The 17,723-nt window shown below is 40.4% G+C and overlaps 1 protein-coding gene across 1 annotated transcript in view; it reads left to right on the forward strand.

The window, feature by feature from the left end:
- Nucleotides 1-17,723, forward strand: part of KCNIP4 (potassium voltage-gated channel interacting protein 4) — a 948,564-nt gene that overhangs the window by 65,798 nt on the left and 865,043 nt on the right. The window lies entirely within an intron of this gene.

A 17,723-nucleotide genomic window follows, 5' to 3' on the forward strand; every position in this document is an offset into this window, starting at 1 on the left:
AAGCCAGAATAATCAGATATCCCACAAACTTCAGGTAAAGGCAGCAGCCTGCTAGAATAGAGTCTGACTCAGGGCTGGCTGGAGTCGGGGCTCAGAAGCCCAGAGCATGAATGTCAGGATTTGCCTTTAGTTACAGAATTACAGGCAGGTCTCAAGGATCCCAGGGGAAGAACAAAGTAGGTGGACTAATTAGCATTTCATTCTTGGTGTTTAGGACAGTGGTTGTGAAGCAGCTCAGAAATGTTTTAACCTCTGCTACGACCTTACAGATACTACTGGGCCCTGCTGGCTGTCCCCTTCTCTGAGGGCCATGGAGATTCCCAGATGAGGGGCGTTGCAGCTAAAGAATAAGGCATCACCATTTCTCATTGCTTTTTTCCTTTCCAGGTGTTTTGTTGTTTATTCATTTTCCCCTTTTCTTGTTTTACTTGGTTAGCTATTATTTATTTTTCTAATGCTTATTCAGCTCCATGCAGTATACTAACTGCTTTGTATGCATCGTCTCATGTATTCCTGCCAACAGTTTTGAAATGTGGTTACTTACCTCTCTCATAGACAAGGAAATGAGTTCTAGAAAGGTTCAAAAGACCTTGACTTGTCCAAAGACACACAGCTGGTGCATGGATGTGAACCCAGATCTGGCTAACTAAAAAGTCTATATATTTATGATGATGGTATATTTAGGCATGTTATCTTTTTAATATAAACACCTTTAAACTATCTGTTTCTCTCTGGAAAAGTCCCTATTGCTTCAAACTAAGTATCGTGTGTGTGTGTGTGTGTGTGTGTGTGGTCTGTGATCTATGTCAATGAGTATATCTATATTTCTATTTAGAGAGGGAGAAATGTCCACATTGAACTCATAGGCATTTGAGTTTGTGGTTCCTTCTGCCTTACAAGAAAAACATCATTTGTTCCTGGAGAGAACTGTTCTTTTATTTGTGAAATGTCTTCAAGGACTCTCAGATTATACAAAGGTAAACCCCAAGGGCTAGTCTAAGGGGGATAAGAGGGAAGGAGCTGAATTGATTTACATCATAAAGTGAGCATCGGTTTAGACTGACCTCTGGCAGTTCAAGAAAAGTTCAGGGTCCAGGAATCAGGGAGGGAATAGAAGATCTGAGGGTCCTCAGCTATTTAATGGCCCAAGGCAGCAAGCTGCTATTTAAGGAAGAAAAGAAGCGATCAGAGAGGATCCTTCAGAGGAAGGAAGGTCTGAAAACATGAATGTCAAAGAATACAATTTCCATTGTATTTTTATTTTCTAATATATTTGTATTGTTCATAGTATTACAGATCTCTCCCATTTCCCCCCCTCTCTCCCCCCTCCTCCCAGCTCTTACCCCCACCCCTCATGTCTTCACTACCCTATTACCCGTGTCCATGGGCTATGCATATAAGTATATAAGTCCTTTGGTTTTGGTTTACCACAGTTGTGTCAGCTTTCCTGGGACTGCTGGGTGTGCAATGTGCAGTGGAGGATGAAGAGGAGCCTCCATGCTGGACTGAGCTGAGTGGCCACAGGAAAGAGGATGATGGACAGGGTCAGTCAGTGAGGATCTAGCTGGGAGAAGAAATCTGGGGTTAGCAGTGACAAGCAAATGTAAGCTACCTCCCCCAAGGACACTCAGAAATAACAGCAGCACTATGGACTTCCAGAAGCAAACAGGAGAGGGACTGAAGTCCTGTTGCTTAGATATTAAAAAAAAAAATCCTGACCTCAGCTGACTGGTCTGGAATATATGGGGGCTCTTCTTTCACAGGGTTTTGGGGCTTTGAGAAAGTGGACGGTTGCTTCTCTTCAGATGTCTTTGGAACCCCGACTTGTTCCCTCGGTAAGAACATTTTAACAAATACTGCTTTCTCTGTCAGCCTATTGTATAAATGTCTAGACAAAGAAAGATTGATTTCAGTAGGCTTTGATCATTCTTCTTTATGGCACTGTGTTCTTTGGGCAAGATATGGGATCACCTTGTGCTCTATACCACTTTGCTTTTGAAGGTATAATTCAAACCAGGATTGCTCATTATTTTCCAATCAACTGCCAGAACATTTTTGCTTCTTTGAGGAAACCAGTAATAATGGTTAGCACTTACTGGGTGCCTGTGAGCAAGATATAGCTGCAAGTGCCTTGGTATTTACCTATCAAATCTTTACAAGGACCCTGAGATCAACAGAGGGGTGTAGCTCTGAGTTCATTTGACCCAGGGGGTCTTAGCAGTGGTCAGTGACAGAGGCAGGACATAAACTCAGGCAATCAGATGGCACTCCAAGCCTACACAGTCTCTTGATAACATGTCTTTTGCTTCATAAAAATAGTACAGTTTTGATAATCCACTTCATTGATTTCAAGCCCTAAACTTTTAAGAAAGCTTGCTGCTCTTCGAGGAGTCAAGAATGAATGTGTTCAAATGTCAGCCTTTTTGGAACTTAAGTTGCTAACTACTCACGGGAATAAATTATGTAAAGGAATTTGAGGTCTGGAAAAGTTCACTCTTCCTTCCCCTAGATTATCCCTAGAGCAACTCTAAGCCTCAAAATAGAAAAGCCTTCTTTTTGGCTAGATGCTGGATTCTTATGCTTATTTTCTATTAAGGGTAAGAGATGACTTAAAAACTAAGGTAATAGACACAAAATATAGGAATGCGATTTTTGGTGAACTATTAAGGAGGATGGCCTACAAGGATTCCTAAAGATCATTTGAACACTTAAAACCATTGATCGTCTGTGTCAATTAGAAGGCACCAATGCTTTTCTTTCCTTCACTCATGGTGAGGAAAATGAGTCGGGTTGTTTTCCTGAGCAGGATGCAAAGGTGATTTCTTTCCTGGTCCTTGTCCAGATGGATTCAAAGAATGAAGCCACGGACAAAAGGTGGTAGATGAAAAGGGTGGAAATTTATTGGAAGCAAGTACAGACTACCACGTAGGGAGGGGGCCTAAGGGGTAACCCACCAAGCTCTTCTTTGCTAAGGTATAAAGGGTGCAGTTCTTGATGCTCTCTTCTTATCGATCACTCTTTTGTAGAATATCAGTTTCAAAGCCCAAACCCCATGTGGTGCTCCCCTCTTTCTCTCCCCCTTCAGTGGTAGAATTCTCTATCTCCTGTGAAAATCTGTTTTCCTCTTTCTCCTATTTGTTGGCATTTCTCTATCCTCTCTGAAAGTTTGTTTCCTTTTCCTCCCCATACTCTGTGGCTTTTCCTTGTCTTCTGTGAATGGATGTCTTCCTCTCCCCTTATCCTATGGCACTTCCCTCCCCCCCCCACCGCCCCCCGTGGATGTACGCCTTTTGGCAGCTCCAAGCCCTCACCTATGCCTTCCTTCCCCATGGACCCTCTTTATTCCTAAATCTCCCTAAACCTGACTATTTTATCCCTAAAACTCCTTTCCAAAACACGGCTCTAAAACAGAGAGTATTAATTTGGGTGAGAAGATTCATTTTAGAATGACTGTGTCAGCCCAGTTGGCATGGCTCAGTGGTTGAGCATCAACCTATGAACCAAGAGGTCATGGTTTGATTGCCGATCAGGGCACAGGCCCAGATTGCAGGCTCGATCCCCAGTGTGGGGCATGCAGGAGGCAGCTGATCAATGACTCTTTCTCATCATTGATGTTTCTATCTCTCTCTCCCTCTCTAAAATCAATTTAAAAAAAAGAATGTGTCATCACATTGGAGTGGTTCCTAGAACTATGGTTTCTGCTCTTTGGGGAATTTTCACTTATTCAGTTGACATGGTGAGTGCCTTGGCTTGAATGTGGCTTGTGTTGAATGGCCGCTCAAGCACTCTGGGTTTCTCTGTCTGAAGCAAGGTCAGCTTCTGCCTTCATCAGCGTCATTGCCCTGGAGTGGCCAGTCCGGACGCAGTGGCATGGTCTGCCAGAGCGATTGGAGGAGTAGTGTTGGTCTTCTACAGAAGCTGCATGGCACTAATGTGCACATTTAGGATTCTAGAGAAAATAGTGGTAGGGGATTTGCACGTTAGCTCTGATTCTAGTGATTTATATCAAGCATTTATGAGATTGAAGGTAGTAGACCTGCTCTCTACCATCCCCACTCCTGGTAAAAAAGATTGTTAAGAAGGTGAGATCCATTTCTGCTTCCACATCGGTTGAGTTCATGATCCCCTTTCCCAATATGTGGCATCAATTTATTACTTAATTCAATAATTCAGTATATCTTTATTATTTGCACTATATCATGGCAGACTGTGTTTTATGGTTTTTAATATCATCTAATTGGGAAGAAAGAAACATACGAAAATAATTATAATACAGGTCAAAACTAGAATAAAGTATTCCAGGCTGAGCTACAGATGGTGGTGGAATTAGATTTACTCATTTTCTGAAACAGAAATACTGTTTGGCCTGTATTTCTAGATAATGTACTTTTGTTGTGATTGTTGTTACACATGGATAATGGCAGCATATCCTGAACCGTATTTTCCTTTTCCATTTCTCTGAGCCTTCCTTTTAGGTATCCTGTGTGTATTATGTATATAGTCATTCTTACTCTTTAGTGTGGGGCCCGTAAAACAGAGGAGGTTAATACCTTCCTTGGCACCTTTGGCCTCCTGTGGACAAGACATGCCTCTAACTGGGGATGTCTGTGCTTGGGTGGGAGCAGCAGCTCCCCACCACAGGATGGCAAAGGACAACAGTCTTGTTTACGGCAGTGGAACTGCTTCCTGCTTCTTCCCCTGAACAAACACGCAGCATATGGCTTGACCCTGGTCCTCCAGAGGGAATTCGGGAGGAGGCAACTGTACATAAAAAATTTCAATTAGTGGTGCTAATGGAGAAGACTTGCTGTGAATTGCCTGGATCCAGAGATGATTTGCAAACAGAGTCTCAGTTCATGGTATTTGTACCAATTTCATTTTAAGCTGCTGATTAACAGTATGTATTTATACATGTAGAAAAGCAAATTATTTCAATTACTAAGCCGCCGGAATATAACTCTGCAAGCTTTATTTAACCACAACACAGCTGTGGTAATCATTTCTGAAACAATTCTCCTAGTCTCCTGGAATTTCTTTTTACATTGGAATTCATTTTTTATTAAGTTAGTCAAATTCACTTTACAGATAGATGCTTAGTAATGGCTTTTTGGGTGAGTGTGTGATTGAAACCTTTCTGGTAGTTTTAATAGTCTCATTTGTCATATTTTGATGTGGAATGCAGAAATCCATGCATCAAGTTACAAGTTTGAGGTTCATCTCTTTTATTTTGGGGCTCCTCCCCTCACTCTCCTCTCCCCACTTGCCAGCCCCACCCCCTTCCCTTCATTTTTGTTGACAACAGAAGCCAACAAGAATAATGAGTGTCTCATAGGTTAATACATAATTGAATCATTCATTGTTTCCTGTGAGTATCCACCTTTTGGAAGTCTAACAGTGAATCATCATCCTAAAAGTAAATTTATTATTTATTTAAGATGTTTTCCTCTTCTCAGGGATGAGTGTTTCTTCTTTCATGTATGACTTAAACTGTTGAAGTATGAGACTTCAGAAAAAAAAGAGAGATGATTGTCATTTATAGCTCCTTGGATAACACATGTGGTTCCATCACCAAGTGCAGATTTTTTGAAAACTTGATGTCAATCATCCAGTTTCCTTCAGCATCACCTTGTCCAAGTCCAAACCATCAGCATGTGGGATGTTCTAACTGAGATGCTCATGGCACCTGCATGCATCTAGTAGGGACATGAACGTCTGAATTTATGTCCACTAACCCGCCTTCTTCCTCTGTTTCCTCTTACCAGAAGATGACTTAAGTTACTTTGTGAACTTACTTCTTGGGGTTTAGGATCAAGGCAGTAAGGACTTGGTGCTCAGCCTGAGCAATTTTAGAAGCTCCTTCCCTTTGATAAATCTGAAGTCTAGGCATGACATTCATTGCCCAATAATCAGATATGTGGATAAAAGTAGATGTGTAAGAGTGGGAAGGAAGCTTCTTAGGCCCTCACCTATGAAATACATACCTCTGTTTCTAATACTTCTACTTTCTCAACCCAGCCATGAGCATGTGTGACAAGTGTCAGTTACTGAAGAAATTCTGGATTTCCACTCTCCCAGTGTGGATACAGGACACAGAAATGAGAACTTCCTCGTTGCTTGTTCATAGAGAGCAGCGGTTCTCAACCTGTGGGTCGAGACCCCTTTGGGGGTCAAATGACCCTTTCACAGGGGTCACCTAAATACATCCTGCATATCAGATATTTACATTATGGTTCATAACTAGCAAAATTACAGTTATGAAGTAGCGACAAAAGTAATTTTATGGTTGAGGAACTGTATTAAAGGGTTGCAGCATTAGGAAGGTTGAGAACCACTGTTATAGAGCATTATCATGATCATGGTACTCTTTCTTAAAGCACGCATTCAAAAATAAGATTACCCTAGAAGATATTATTAGGGAAAAGCAGGTTTGCATCTCTAGGTGCCAGATATAAAATGGAATCATTGTGTTGAATATTCTTGATAATAAATAAAATAACTTAATTACATATTTTGTGTGCCTTGATTACAAACATATGAGAGAACATTTTGGTTTTGTGTAGCATTGATTGCAGTGTTATGCATGGAAGCTAAGTCAGAAGCAGCGTAATGGGCTCCAACCAGCTTAGCCATATCTCAGAGAGGAAGTGTGCTGTCCATGGGGATATGTGAATATTCATCAGATGTGAATTACGTAACAAGCTCACTATTAGTCAAAGACAAAATAATCACATTTCTAACTGTGGAAAAATTATATATTACTTTAAGTATATTATAGCAAGATCAAAGATTGATTGCTTTTGTGTTTAAAGCACAAAATCTAGTTTTTAAAAATATTTAATAAGTAAAACTATGACAGGGAATAGATAATTCCTTTGACTTGTAAAGGCCTGCTTTATTTCCAAATCTCTGAGACCAATTTCACCTTCAACAAGTGGAAATGTGAATGTACTTTCAGGTATGGCTGGATTTAGAAACTCAAACAACATTGTGAGGGTTCTTTTCTCTCCTTTCCCCCTTGTCCTGTCCTTCTCTCCCTTCCATTTTCCTTGCTCTCATCCCTGCATGCTGTGGCTTTGCTTTGGGAATGACGCTGTCCCATCTACATACTGAGTAAATGAATTTAGCCCTCTTAAGTTTACCTCATTCCTTTCTTCCTGGTTCAGAGAGAAAAAGTGACAGTCTCCCTCCTCATCCAGATATCAAAAATAATGGCAGGGCATGATTATCCTCCCTCTTGACCAGTTGGCCTGCTTGCCCAGAAAAGAGAGAAAATGTTCCTCCTTTGCCAAATATGCATAGGGATGCCAATTTCAGAAGCTATTTGTCAGAAGGTTATTTATGTTTGTATAGAGCTTGTTACAGATTTTTTTTATCAGATGCTTGATAAGGTACCCTTTTCTAGGAGCAATGAGTTCCAGAGTCTTCCTTCTGCATTATGTGACTTTGAGAGTTAGAGAATGAAATGAGGCAGAAACTGAGCCACTAGAGTTTTAAGTTAAATTCCATTTCAGAGAAATCTGAGACACTATCATTTTTTCCCCTCATGCTAGTGATCAGTACAATAAAATGACCAGAAAAGTACTTCTCAGAGTTATCAATAAATTAAACTTTTTCCAAGCCATTTTTATTTTTTTGTTTTGCCTTTACACTCCAAATATCCAGTTATAGATGTGACACCATGATAATAAACCATGATAAGATTTAACTGAAATGTTTGTAAAGATTGCCTCTCATAACTTTATAGTCTCTGCAAAGAATCCCTGAGTGAATCTAAGCCCTATTTGGGATTACTCCTTAAAATGTAGCTCCAAGTATATGGAAATTATTATTCTGGCATCTCTACATCTGGTGAGAATTAGTATGGAAAGTGCAAATGACCACTGTCCCCAAGAATCAGCTAGGCTGTGTCAATGAATGAAGTGTCCCTTGAGCTATATCAGCTCACAACAAATAGCCCCACCTCATGTGACATCAGCAATGAGTGGAGAAGACTGTGTGGCACATGAGACAGATGCTCTCCTTTCCGAATGGGACAGCCGCTGCTAAGAGTCCACAGATTGGAGACCCATGGGAATGTGTGGCCAGGTCTGTTAAGACAGAAATTTCATTTTCCTGGAAATGAGATTTTTTAATGTTGGACACTAATTTATTTGGGCTAGGAAACCTCATTGAGAATGTTGAAGATAAAATCCGACTAGTTTGATGGTAACTCATAATGGTGTGAGAGATGGAGGGAAGAGGGCAAGTTTGGAGGCAGAAAAGTCTTTAAGGGCCAAGTGGCCAGAGGAATGATAATGGTGGCCAGTATTGGAGCAGTGCAAGGAGCTCTGGAGAAAGAATGAAGAGGTGGGCTAGAGACCTTCAGCAGGTGGAATAGGCAGGACCGAGAAGCCAACTGGGTGGGCATAAGAGCCTCAGAAGAATTGAAGTTTCAAGTTTCGCTGAGACCTCGAAGGGGAGGGGGTGGGGGAAACAACAACAACAGCAACACACACACACACACACACACACCCCAAAATCCATTGGGGCTCAGGTGACTTTTTTTATCAGTCATCTGAAATCCAATTATCTGTCTTCTGCAAGTGCAGACACCACTCCTGCACACACAGTAATTATGTCATGTATGAGCCCAGCTTTGATTTTTCAATCAGAGGATGCGCCGATATCAGTGCTGCATTTGCTCGAAAGGTCATGGCTTCTGTGTTTTAGACGCTGGAAAGCAAAGATGAAAATAGAAGCAGAATGATTTCATAAAACAGATGGGGAAAAGTGAATGGCGGTCAGTCTACAGTCACTGGTGAGCGAGAAGCAGGAGAGGCAAAGTCAGGAACTAAAATCTGTCATCTAGACTATGATGCTAGTAAAACAGGAAAGGGGGGCACAGCTGTGAATTTCCCCATTCTCAGCTAGCTGGATACTGAAAATTGAAAAACGGTTGGTTCGCTGTTGAGTTCTCTGTAGAGTGAGTGCTCTGTCTATTGCATAAAGACAAGTTTAAATTATCTTTGAAACCTGGAGGTATCTATCATCTCTATTCAGAGACAAAAATAAAAAGAATTGGTGGGGGCACATGTTAGAATAGGGAATAAAAAATCACCAGTAATGCCAGTTTAACTGTATTTATTGGGTACTATCAAATAGAAGACAAGGGCCTGATGATCCAATATTGATTAAGGTGTAGTCTACTAGTAAGCTCTCAAGGGAGATCACTATTTAAATAACACTTAATAGACTACATACCAATAGAATAGAACAAATATTGTATTGACTCTTTTAGAGAGATTGAGCTTCAGTGTCCACGGATAGAGATCCAGTGTCAATATTCATCTTCAAGACAGAAGGGTTTGATTTCCAAAAGAGATGTCATGGCTCAATACCGTTAGTCAAAATGTGGCTTGGGAGTCAAGTCTAGCAAAGGTTAGAGAGGACTGACATCTTCCAAAGAGAAAGCCTAAAGCAAAAAGAATGGTGTGCTAAGAGTAGAACCCAGAGGAAGATTCTGCAAGGGATTTACTAGATCTACTCAGGATAGGCAATACCTTTGATTAACAGACTTGTACATTGAGGGCAGTTAAGCAACTGGAGTCATAGACCTTTGAAAGAGGAGAAGGCAAATATAGGCTTGGGGATGATTACATTAAATATGATATTCAGGTCAAAGGAGGTCCAAACATTGCTCTGTAATTTAAATGGGGGATGACCTGAGAAACAATCTGGAGTTCAGCATAAGTAAATAGATTGCGTTGAACCCCCTCCCCTCTGCCATCCCACTTTCCAGGTTTAAATCCTGTCTGGATGTCTCCATGGAGCCTTAGCAAATCAGGCAAACTGGTTGTTAATTCTTCCCCTTCTGAGGTCCTAGAAAGCTTATGTATGTTCCTTCCTGGACACGGACTCTTACAATCTTGCCTTCTCAGTTGATGTGCATATGCCTGATTTCTAGGATGATGGTTATAAAACTGGAGCCCTTGAGGAGTGAAACTGGGAAAGGGTGCTATTGGTGTTATTAATAATCACTGAGATACAACAGGCACAACAGGGGACTGTCCTGAGCTGTGTGATCACCGGACTTACTTTCCCAAATGAACCACATGGTTCTTTTAGCTCCTCTAGGCCTTGCATAGCGTAGCAGTCAATGACTGCATGGGATACCATTGAAAGACTATAGATGTTATTATGTGACCCCAACCTCTTCATTTTATAAATGAGGCGACTGAGGTGCAGAGAGGTAATGTGACTTGCCTATGCCACACAGATAGTTCTACCTAGCAGGTCTGTTCTTTTCATGACTAACCTTCTTTTCTTACTGATCTCCCAGCCTGGTATCCTTTCTTGGTTATGACCATGTGCTTATTGCCTTGTTGATTAATAATGTTGTCTTGCCTCTTTGATTAGATTTCATGTCATTTTTTTTTACCCTGATCCACAGTGACTAATATGGTGCTGAGTAGGTTAAATGCTCAGCAAATTAATTGAAATAACATATCAGAAAACTAATTCTTATCTTTAGAGACTTGAAGTCAGGTCCTCTCATAAATAGGAAGAATGAAACTCAGAAAGCATTAAAGGCTTGCCTTAAGGTCATCAGCTACTTAAGGATAAACCCAAACTAAAACACAAGTCTCCTAAGCCTTTTCAGACCAGACCGGTATTTCCCCTACTACATTCCACTGCAAAATATTATTGGCCTCAAGTGTAAAGTGGCATCCTAATGATTTCTATTTTTTCTTGTAGTTTTCTAATTGCTCACTTTTGTTACAGGATCCTCTGCAATCCATGAAGCTGGCTTAGTGGCTGGACTCTTACAAATTAGGCAATCAAAACCCAGAATTTAAGACTCTTGGGATCAAAATGGTTCAATTTCCTCAAATACAGAGAACAAAAGAAAACCTGTTCAATTTTCATACTGCACTTAAAAGATATATATTTTTTAATTTTTGTTACCCAGCAAGGCAAAGCTCTGTTAGCAAAGATGGTCCCAAGGAAGGACTTGAGATTTTATGTTAAACAGCTTTCTCCAAGTTACTTTCCACCCAAGTAACACCCTCCTGATTTACTTTTAGTCTTATGGGGAATGCTTACAGCAAGAAATCCGTGGCTCTTCCTTATTTTAGCTAGAAAGGTGAAACATTTTGCATCGTGTACTGAGCAGGTTAAGGCAGTGATATATGATAAAGCTTTCCGAATTCCAATTAAAGCTATAAACAGAAAAATGCAGGAAAGGAAAGTCTACAAATTGGCTGCATACAGAATGAGCCTGCACACCCCAGGTGTGATGCTGAATTACTGATGTGACTCCTTGGAGCGGCATCCGCAGTGAAGTCCCCACAGGACTTCAAGGGGAACTTGGCATTTCCTGCCAGCTTTACACTCTTTCTAATTAGGGAGCTTTTAGGCTTATGTTTACTGTGCTAGAAAACATTGACCTAAATCAACTCAATTAGCAAATAAAGTTTCCTGGGTTGTGTTGTTGCTTTGCTCTGCTGAAGTTCGATGGAGACTCTTTCTGATTAAATTAAATGCGAATGTGAGAAGAGGCAAACATTTTTCAGTTCTTCCAGAATCTTCCCTCGACTGTAGCTGAGCAGCTCTTCTCTTGCTATTCATTGGGATTGTGAGTTGCCTAATCGAAGGCAGGGATTATGCTTTATAATAGGGGTGAGGCTTATGATGGGAACCAGCAATGCCCGGCTGACTAAAGCAGTGCCTTATAGTTTAAAATCCTGGCACGGACTCCCTGGGCTTTCTTAGCCAGATGGAGGGCTTCCTTAAAGGACTTGCATACAGGAAAGATTACTCCCAGGCCCGGCATCTTAACTGCTATTCCATACTTTCTTTCCTCTTAAATAAATAATGCATGCGAAACATTTAAAACAGCCTGCAGCCCACAGCAAGTGAAGAACAACAGTTAGCAAGGACTAATGTTACTATCATCAGCCTCATCCTGGGTTGAAGGAAGCATCTGTAACTAACTGAGAGGTGCCCCCTTGTGTTTCAAGGTGTCTTTACTATCACACCTGTCACACTTGAATTGTGGGTTAACTTAGTTCTTGCCTCCACCAGCCTTTAAGAACTGAGTACATGTTTGTTTATTAAAGTAAATATATGTAAATAGATTCATTTAGTTTCCTAGTAGTACTTTCCAGCCTGACCTTGGAAAAGGTTTTAGTTGAATACATAAAAAATTTCTTTTGCATCTTTGGAACAAAGTATTTCTTAAATTCAGACTCTCATTTTAAAAGAAAAACAAGGCCATCTCCTATGCTGTAATAATACATGACATCATCATGGCAGATAAAGCAATCCAAATGCATACATGGGTCTGTTGTTTGCAATAGGAACTCAGGAGGGCCATATTCTCATTGAATTTTCCAAAGTCGATTTACTTTGCAGAAGTCTATTTAACACACACACACACACACACACACACACACACACCAAGTCTAGCGTATTCACTGAAATGTAGAACTGTTGTTTTTTTTAAATGTCTAGCCTATTTATAGTAAGAGTGCCATAGATGACCTATAGACATGAAATGGTTGACTAAAAATCAGAAAGATTATTTATTAAGGCAGAACTGAGTATTCTGGTGTCTCAAACCCTTGTCAGTGTTTCCCTTTCCCTTCACACCTGCATCCATCTGGCCATTAAAAAAATAACATGTTGAAGGTTGAAGTTGATAATTTTTTACTACAGCCTACATGGATAGCCCTTTTACCGGGTGGTTGGAGATATTCTACAGTGTGGCTAGTTTCCCAGAGGGCCGTTAGAAGGTGCCCACTCACTTCGAGGTACAGGAATATGCTGTGGAATGGCAGGAGCCTATGTAATTGTAACTTACCTTCCTGTAACTCTCTCAACCTTGCCTTCAGTTCACTGGTCCTCTCCTCCCTCCCTGCACCCACTGCGGTGGCTCCCTGCTTCCTCTTCTGGAAGGATCAGAAGTTAAAAAAAATCAGTATGTTTCACACTTATTTATACCTTCTGGCTTTTTTATTCTCTAAATGTAGGTTTCATCACTTCTCCCTTCACCAAAGTTAGGTTATCCCGTTCTTTACTTTGAAAGCACTCGTGTGTGTGTGTGTGTGTGTGTGTGCAAGTAATTATGCTATATGTTAGTTTGCCCTGTGAGACTATAAACTATACAAGACTATAAGCTTCATGATGAAGGGGGGGGTTATCTGCTTTATTCGTGCATGTATAACAATCAGTGAAGAATCTTGCACAGATGTTGAGTGCACCATTAATGAAGAAATATGTAATGTTTGGGCTAAAAATCATGAGAGCCAGGGAATGCCTGACTTTGGAGTCTATAAGATGAGATGAATGAGACCACCCTCAGTTTCAAGATTGTCTTATCTGGATCAGACTGAAATGAAACAATCTTATTTTTAAAGTTTATAACGGAAAAACCATAGAGTTGAAATTAAATGAACCTTACAACAAGGCCTTATATCACCCAGATTAGTAACCACTTTAAGATTATTTCAATAGTGTCTTCTGAGTTGCTAGGGTAAGAGGACCCTGGATGAGACTTTGAAGTTTGTTATTGTTGGTTGGGGAGATATTATTTTGTCAGTTCTAAAGAGCTGCTGTTGTTGCAAATGCCCAAGAGAATGACAGCCGACACCCAGAGGAATCAGGAAAGTAAAACCTTTATTATGTAGCGCTGCTAGTCCAGGAGACTTTGATCCAAAGCCTGAACTGCCAATGTGGGGAGGTTTGATATATATATATCTTCTTGTGGTGAGCCCCTGGTGGTGAGCTTTGCAGCTCCACCAAGTCAGTTAGAATGGGGAAGTAAGAGTACTGTTTAATTAGATACTGAACTAGGCTGTAAGCTCCCAAAGTTGCCCCCTATTTTCCTTCTCATTGCATTCTATAGTGGCCAAATACAACAATTTCCAAAATACCTTTAAAACAAATATTTAAATCTTGTTTTAAAGATACTTGAGGTTTACAGGTTTTGCTGTTTATTTCACAAAATGACTCTATGTTAATGACTCTGTCTTGGATTTCCTATGTTTTGCCATTTTCAATGTGGTGTAGATATACTGGATCAGGATTCAGGATACATGGGTTTTCAGAACCAATGAGTTTTGTCATTGTAGGCAAAATGCTTATCCTATCTGAACCCAAGTTTAACTTACGTAGTGAGCACAGAACCTTGTCTTATAATGACTTCTCCCTTTCTTCCAAAACGCAGACGCACAAGCACACACACTTACCATAAATGTGAAAATATATGATTGATTCAGTACTTTGGGAATATTGAATTTGTTTATTGTTCATTAAGATTATTGAAGAGTACAATCTACTTTTCACATCTAATATCCTTTTACTATACTGTTAAAATAATTTATTAATGATCTAAATGCATATAAATTTAGCTAGTAAGCATTGCTTTCACTTTAGATAAGTACTGTTATGTGTGATGCTGATTAATTTGTCTCTGACAGCAAAATAAAACATGGTGATCAATGTCTCTGATTGATTTTTCCTGCTGGGATGATGCTGATGTTTATTGCTGATCAGACTCCATGAAGCACAATTTCAATAATTGTTATGTTTTGAAGTGCATCCAAATTGATTTGCAGATAGAATTTAAAGATATGTACACTCTTCAAAATAAAAGAAAGAAACATAGTTAGATTAGGGGGAAAAAATTTAGAGCAGTATGTATGTGCTAACAATGTGGTCCACCTTAATGTTCTCTCTTAACAATGCACCCTTTTTAAGATGTGAGTAGTTGATATTCTGTAAGCATTCTTTTTTTCTTTCTTTTCTTTCTTTCTTTTTTTTTTTTTTTGCACAGCTAAGACAGTGGGGCAGATTAGAATGCAGAATATAGACCTACAATTGTACAACAGAATTAATCCTGTTCAATTTCATAAAATATTCCATTCATTGAGATAGATAGATAGATATATTTCTTACCAGGAAAACCCCAGTTGGGCTCAGGATGCCTGTCCATGTGCCCAATAACAAAGCAGGGTTGAATTATATTAGGTATTTATTGAAAAGGCTAGCCAACCAAGAAGACAGGGTGCTTACAAGCATCAAATTCTACCTTCCAGCAAGGTGCAGGGAACAGGATTATATAGGGCAGTGGTTCTCAACCTTCCTAATTCCACGACCCTTTAATACAGTTCCTCATGTTGTGGTGACCCCCAACCATAAAATTATTTTCGTTGCTACTTCATAACTGTAATTTTGCTACTGTTATGAATCGTAATGTAAATATCTGATATGCAGGATGTATTTTCATTGTTACAAATTGAACATAATTAAAGCATAGTGATTAATCACAAAAACAATATGTAATTATATATGTGTTTTCTGATGGTCTTAGGCGACCCCTGTGAAAGGGTCGTTTGACCCCCAAAGGGGTCACTACCCACAGGTTGAGAACCACTGATATAGGGGAAGGGGCTAGGGTTCTAGGTGCAGCCCCAGGGGTCCACAGCTATCAGCTATTGTCTTTAGTCATCAGGCAATGAGATGACGTTGATGAGATGATGTTTTGACTCCTGGTAGGTTGGCCTGACCATGCTTATCAGTTCTGCCTGCTGGATTCACAGCTGAGTCACCTCCTCAATTGCTTCACACAGGCTTTGAAAAGAAAACTTAAGCAAAATTTAACCCCCTATTCACATAAGTATATGTGTTCTAAGATTTACAATAATATGATTATTTTTCAGATTAATTCAGGTGCTCTATCTATCAGGTTATTGGTCCCCCCTATCAGGCTGAACTGGTTCTTTGTTTCTCCCAGGAGGGATGATTCCAACAGATGGTAAAAACTCAACAAAGGTCCCTGTCTGATGTTGCTCAGTGGTTAGAGAGTTAGCCCATGCACTGCAGGGTTGAAGGTTAGATTCCCAATCAAGTGCAAGTAGCTTGGTTGCAGGTTCAAGCCCTGGTCCAGCTGAGTCCTGTAAAGATGCTCCTGTGATGGGTACCTTCTGAGATCCAACACATGGCATTTACCTTCACCAATTTTCAGGAACCACAGTTGGAGGACTCAAGTCCTATTGGGTACTTTAGAGCAATTGTAAGAGTGTTTTTTTTTTTACTAATAAATGACAACGAGGACTATGATTTACTCTGCTTATGGAGTACTCACTGTGCTCACAAATTGCAGTGAAAAAGGAGTTAATATGCTCGTTTTATGGAAGAGTAATCTGACCAAAGAACAAGGAATAACTTGCTGGAGGTCACATGGCTGGTAAGTGGGGGAGCCACAAAGAGAACTGGGCACTATCCGATTATCTGTGTTTTCCTGGCTTCCTGTTGGTCCCAGTTATTTCTGGTTCCAATGTCAATCCCTCAAGTTTGCCAAACACCCGCCCTTGTGAATCCTTGCACTGGAGGCAGGTGGCGCCATGGGCTTTTATGCAGGGCGTGCCTTATGTTTCAAGAATCATAGAGAATTAATCCAATAAGTGGAATTTTAGAGCCTGCTCAAATACCTGGCTACTGGGACAGTTCAAGATTTTTTTTAATTATCTGGAGTGAGACTTCCCACAATGTTAAACCTTTGGGCTGTGCCAGCCTCAGAAGCGGAACACAAAAAGGAAGCTTCTATGTGGTGGTTGTGATTACACAGAATCAAGTAAAATAACGAAGACGAAGTCAGGCTCTGAGCATTCCACCCAGCAGGCTGCCATGGTTCTACTGCAGGTAAAAGGGAAAGGCAGGCTCTTATCTCCTGTGAAGGGATAATGACCAAGTTAAAAAAAATGAACAGAGAAAGACAAAGGAAAGCAAAAACTTCAGAGAAAAAAAAGATGGAGAGGGACATGACGAATAGCAGGGAAGGTAAGTGGGTGGCTGGGTCAGAAAAGGTAAGAGAAGGTCAAGTACTTTGTGTAAGGAGTGACAACTGGGTGTCAAGTATCAGCTATTCTGAGAGCAGAAAAGAAATCTAAAACTCAGGGGGAAAAGTCATTTCTGTGTTTAAGAGAAGGATTAAGGTGCAAAGAACAATTTAATTTTTAGAGATAACATTCAAACTCCTTTTATTATACTTACTAATCACTTCCACACATGCTACTTCTTTTAATCCTCACAACAGTTTTGTGCAGTAGGTTTAGTGGATGCTTCCATTTCTGCTTTAGAAATGTGGAAACCTGGGGTCTAAGAGGCTAGGGGACCTGTCTGCCTTCTTGAATAAATGCTGGAGCTGAAACAAGACAATGTGTGTTCTGGCCCCGTTGAGTTCACGTTCATGGTGGGCTGCTGGGCATCATTGTATAATGTTGAAAGTACATGAATCATAGGATGGATTTGCCAGGTATGGTTGGGACATTTAGTTACTAGGCTAGTCTGTTCTTAATTTAAAATAGCCATAGGAACAAAGGTATGCAAAGATTACAGCACCGAGTATATTTCACCTAACCAGAGCTAGTCAGGGTGTTTTGTTATAGAATAGAGGTCAGATGTGTCACAGGTAATGCTCTTGTTCATACAACTTGGATGGCCATAGAGGGTGATGAGCCAAAAGCTCTGGGCCAGTGGCCTTTGCAATAGAAGCAGGTGGCCAAACTAACCCCGCCTGCAGCATTTATAAAAGGAGGGTGAACTGCAGTGGTCATCTGTCCTTCCTATTAAGCCAGTATCTCCTTAGCTCTCCATCTTCCTGGTTCTGAAAACATGAGGTAGAACAGACCTATCACCCCTTCTCCATCCTCAAGTAACAGCCATTGGTATAGGTCCCTCCC

The sequence above is a fragment of the Myotis yumanensis genome, unplaced genomic scaffold, assembly GCF_028538775.1.
Source record: "Myotis yumanensis isolate MYYU_CA2020_CCGP unplaced genomic scaffold, mMyoYum1.0.hap1 SCAF_1, whole genome shotgun sequence".
Lineage (NCBI taxonomy): Eukaryota > Metazoa > Chordata > Mammalia > Chiroptera > Vespertilionidae > Myotis > Myotis yumanensis.